General features: G+C 31.6%; 1 long non-coding RNA gene across 1 annotated transcript; it reads left to right on the top strand.

Annotated features, from left to right (window-relative positions):
* Window positions 1–2,126: 2,126 nt before the first annotated feature.
* Window positions 2,127–4,698, top strand: LOC128290129 (uncharacterized). The gene is made up of 2 exons (XR_008279772.1): window positions 2,127–2,494; window positions 4,512–4,698. It is a non-coding gene; the product is annotated as an uncharacterized LOC128290129 (long non-coding RNA).
* The last annotated feature ends 955 nt before the right edge of the window (window positions 4,699–5,653 follow it).

The following is a 5,653-nucleotide window of genomic DNA, read 5'->3' on the forward strand; positions in this document are numbered from 1 at the left end:
AAACAATTTTTCTCACGATTTTTTTATTAAAATAAAATTAGTTTTCCTAAACCAAATCCAGCACATAACTTTTCTTTCTTTCCCTTTGTATACAAAACCATAAGCGTGTCTGCCCACTGCACGGAAACAAACAACAGGAATAAAACGAGCCGTTAGTATATGGATATTTTATTATACATGATAAAAACAAAAGGTTTCATGTAAATCGTGACTGGGCTAATGTAATTAATTGGCAAAGCCACACAACCAATGAAAAGGCCAAAACAATAGATAAAGATGAAACAAGAATCGGATTATAATGTTTTAATATATTTATTATTTCAGTACCAACAAACTCTTTCAATTCGATTTCAAATTATAAATAAACAAATTGTTTTTATAATTTATATATATTTTTTACATGATGATAATATCATTATAAATTATGATTCATGGTAATTTATGATTGACTAAAGATTTTAATCGATTTTTAAAATAGTTAAATAACTAAATTGGATAATATTATAAAAAGCAGACAAATCTAACTAACAACGTAAGCAATCAGTGATAAGTTTTTTGTTCACATTCTAATGACTGGGATTTAATTTTTTTTTTAATTGTTGTGGTTGTGATTTTCTCCTTAAATTGTAAAATGTAAAAAAAGAAAGAAGAAGGTAAATCTAAGGTTTTTGTTTAATTACAATATTAACAGTTTGAGACAGAAATCAAGTATTGCATTAAAACTAATAAGTAATTACACAAATTAACTGTAACATAAAATAAATTCAGTTAAGTTGAATACGAAATTAAGAAGATAATTTGATTCTAAACTAGCTTTTTAGCTTGTCTCATTCTGAAAAATAAAAAGCTTACGACTCAAATCTGCAGCTAAGATGCCCACTAGAGAAGAAGATTCTTAAACAAAAGGGGGATAGGCTTGGAATAGAAAACTATCTACTTCAATTTAACAATTTATATTTAGTATTTAAATTTTTATTTGGAGTTAATTAGTAAAACTATAAATTAATTTAAATATTTTCTTTTGTATTTGATTAATATTGTTAAAATAAATTGATGTAATATTAACAATCAATAATATGGTGACATGCGACAAATTTTTCAAAATAATAAATTTTAAATTTATAAAATTTTTATATTTTTTTATTTTTATCATGTGTCAAGTTCTCACATGTTATTATGCGTTATGTCATTATATTTTAAGAATATTAATTAAATACTTAAAATTAATTACCAAATTAACTTATAATTTCTAAACTTAAATAAAAAATAAATATAAATTATCAAATTTAGACACTTCTAATTGAAAAATAATTTTGGGGAAATCCTCAGTTGTTTTTTCATGAGATTTATATTAGGAATATAGGAAAAGTAGAGGGGGAAGACAGTTGGACAGTTGGCATTTGACAAAAATGTGTTAGGCAGATGATACCACCAGACTTGTAGGCAGTAGTTTCGGTGTTTGATGAAAATAATGAATGAACCAGTGTGCTCCAATGTATTTACGAGAATGCCCCTTTTTTAATTTTTGTGTTAAAAGAATATACCATGTTACTGATTTGGCATATTCCAATTTCCAAGCTAATTAGCTTTTATAATTGATTAATTTTTTGATGATGTCTTTCCCTCCCTGCCACATTTTTATCCTTATCACGTTGCTTCATCTTCACGCTTTCTTTTTATTTTATTTTTCTTATATTGATTTTTAAGAAAATATCTAAAAAAGAGTTGTCCAGTATCTTATAAAATTATAATAAAATATTAAAAATAACAATTTTAAAAATTATTTGTAAAATAAAAATACATTATCAATGTATTAATTATTAACTCCTTTAAATTTATAACCATATCTATGATACAATACAATATAATACATATTTTAAATTTTAAATGCTATAACAACCATCAATAAATAAATAAAAGTTCTTTTTTGAGTTTCTCTTATCAAACTTTTGCTTATTGTAACTCTAGATTCCTTTTAGAAAATAATTAAAAGTTGTAGTTTAAAGATAATAAAAATAAAAGATATCAAAAATTAGATAAGGTTACATAATTTTGCTAATAATCAAATTAGATTTAGAAATATTATCACATATAAAAGGCATGCTCTCAAGTAGCACGTTATCCTCTGCTCTCAAGTAGCAAGTCTTAGGGGGGTTTTTCCGCTGACAAAGAAAATTCTCCTTTAAAGAGAAATTTTGAAAATTTGTTATAAAAAGTAGAATATATTGGTTCCAAAATTCACAAAAAATAGGTACAAATATTTTAAGCGTGTTGAAGGCGTTATCGATGAAGAAGGAACTTGTTGATTTAAGTCTTGATGAAGAGGAGGACGAAGGTTTGCAATTTACGACTGAGGCCAAGATTTAGAGATCAGTATACAAGTTTTGTTTAGTTGGATGTTGTCTTATACCAAGTGTGGTCCACTTTCCTGTGATGAAGAACACGATGGCTAACTTGTGGCACTCGTTGGGGGGAATCCAGATCTTTGACCTAGGTGAAAAACGCTAACTCTTTTGATTCTTTTATAAGGTAGATGTGGAACGAGTGATGAGTGGAACATCATGGACTTTTAATAATTATCTTCTTCTACTTCATAAACTTAAAAGAATGAGAATATATGAATTTAGTGCCTTTGGTTTATGCTAATTTTTGGGTACAAGTTCACGATCTTTCACCAATATATTTCTCTGATTACGTGGCACAACAATTGAGTGACTTTGTTGGTAAATTTCTGGAACATGATACAAAATAGTTAAATCAAGGTTTTAAAAATTTTATGTGTATTAGGGTTTAGCTAGATATTAGAAAGTCGTTGAAGAGGAGGAAAAAATCATGATTTCCCAGTCAAACTTTGTTTATGTGAAATTTCAATATGAAAAACTATCCTTATTTTGTTTTCTTTGCGATTATTTTGGGGCATGGAGATAGGTTTTGTCGTAGGAGAATTAATTTAGGACTCAAAGAGGTGGAATGTGGGTGGGATTTATCATTAAAGGCAAAACCAAAGAGAGTAGGTATCACGCCAAGTGTATTGCTAATGGAGGACAATGTAGGGAAAATTTTGAAGGGTGATGTGGGCAAAGACATGGACGTGTGCCCAGGTTGTGTGGCTCACACGGGCAAGGACAAAGGCGTGTGTCCAGGCCTTGTAACTTACTGTTTATGCTTTAGAACCATATGGTTAGGGACATAGGCTTGTGCCCAGACCATGTGAGCCACACGGACAAGGACATGAGCGTGTGTCTAGGCCGTGTAACTCATTGTTTATAATTTAGAACCATACGGGAAGGGGCATGGACGTGTGCTCAAGACGTGTGAGCCACACAGGCAAGGACATGGGCGTGTGTCCAGGCCGTATGGCATATGAATAGGATCTGAATCTTATTTTTGAGGTTGTAAGTGTTGCCCAACACGAGCACTGACCTCCACCATGTATTCATGATTTGAATTTGATCGTAAGAGGACTATCTAATGCTTTAAAACTGATATACGGATGATATATGTGATATTTGAACATGTTATACTGATGGTAAACAACTTGTGATCTGTACGAATATCTGTTATGTTTGAACATGAGTAAGTAGGATCCATCAGAATGTAATGTGCTATTTTCTATGTTTGCGAATTATCAGGTATGATCTGTATTCTATTAAGTTTGTTGGTATGCCTCTACGTTGCTCTGTTGATGAAGAGTATGCTATATCTAAACATGTTAGACTGATTGTTATTGATTCTGATTTATAATCGTGTATGTGACTTCATGGTAAATCTAATATGGCCCGTTGATGTTTGATAAGTCTGTTTTACAAAACATGGACTCCCATATTTACTAATTCTATTGTTGAGAGATAATATTGACTTACATGCTCATTACTCTGATTCTGCATAAGCAAGCCACGACACATTGAATGGGACTTGGGTTGAAGTAAAAGGAGGAAGTTTCTAGCAGTTTAATGATCTGCATTATCTGATGGTTTATCCACACTTCTGTTCTGGCAGTTTGACTGCACTATAGTGGCTTGACCACATATATTTGATTAGCAGTTTAACTGCCTATTGATAAGCTATTGTTGCTGAGCAACTTGAGGTGGTGGGTTATCATTGTTGGGCAACCCCGGATGACTTTACTGGTGTGTTTTGATGGATGAGTTCGGGAGAGAACTCTATTCTAGTGTGTAGTTGAGTTTGGGAAGACTGTTCTGATAAATCTGCATTCTGATATGTTGAAAAATACTACATTTGCATAAACATACATGCTTTTGTTTTGCTCTGTACCATTCTGTTCTGTTCTGTTTGAATTGCATTGTTCTGCTCTATTCTATTTGCCTTTTCTGTTGTACTACCTTTTTTGGAACCTCTGTGATACTCTAGATCTGTTTCATACTGGTTATACAACTATTATCAAATGCTTGCATTATTATGATTTAAATATCATGTTTTGTTACTTGTATTTAAGTTTGGTTATACGCGGTGCTTGATAACTCACCATTTGTCTTACTTTTATTTGTCAGGAAGACATCTAAATTAGGATCTGACGATGTGCAGGAGCTCGGGTTGTTTTGCACTTAGTTAACTACAATTTAATCTTTTGGATTTGTAATCTATTTTGGACTTGTCTTATTTCTTTTTTTATAATCTTGTCAGTATTTGTCAAGTCTAAAATGAAACTACAAAATCACCTAATTTGACTAAAATGAATTTCTGGTTCTCAAAGTTAAAACTCTGAAAAGAAGTACGTTTTTACTACGTTGGTGTAACTCATCCAGATTCAGTTTAAACTTCTAAGCTGGGTTTGAGGTGTTACATGACTAACATTGTTCTTATACTTAAAGTACCAAATCTAACCAACCTTAAGAACTCTCGACCAATTAGCCTATGTACAGTACTTTATAAGATCATATCAAAGGCAGTGGCTAATCAACTCCAAAAGGTACTAAACTTATGTATTAACAAAGCCCAAAGTGTTTTTGTTTCAGAAAGATTCATTATGGACAATATTATGCTGGTGTATGAATTAATGCACTCTCTAAAACAAAGAAGAATGGCTCAATATGGAAGTCTTGCTTTTAAAACTCGACATGAGTAAAGTGTATAATAGGACTGAATGGTCTTTTCTGGAAAAAGTTATGCTAAAAATGGGTTTTGCAGATTCTCTTGTGACATTAATCATGTGGTGTGTAACTTAAGTTAATTATTCAGTGTGCGTGAATAGAGAGATGGGTGAATGTTTCAAGCCAATGAGGAGGTTGCGTTAAAGTGACCCCTTAAGCCCCTACTTATTCTTAATTTTCTCATACGAGTAAACATAAGGACATTAATCGATACATGATACTGCTCAAACAAGCTTCAGAGAATCCGCAACACATGAAAGACCTCAAGCAATTGGTATGGTATCAATTACCGATACATAGTACCTGCTAAATAAAACACCGGTACAAAGTGCCTGCTAATAAAACATCGACACAAAGCTTGTTAAATATACACTGGCTCGAAGCCTGCTAAATACATTGGCACAAAGTCTACTCGTCCTAATGACATGTCATTCGTATCCTAGCTATTCACTAAGTTCACACGGGCTTATTCTGCTTTTCCGAGACATTTCACACTCAACTTTATCCTTCCGAATCATTAATCGTCACAACATTAAATTTCA

The sequence above is a fragment of the Gossypium arboreum genome, chromosome 3 (genome assembly GCF_025698485.1).
Source record: "Gossypium arboreum isolate Shixiya-1 chromosome 3, ASM2569848v2, whole genome shotgun sequence".
Lineage (NCBI taxonomy): Eukaryota > Viridiplantae > Streptophyta > Magnoliopsida > Malvales > Malvaceae > Gossypium > Gossypium arboreum.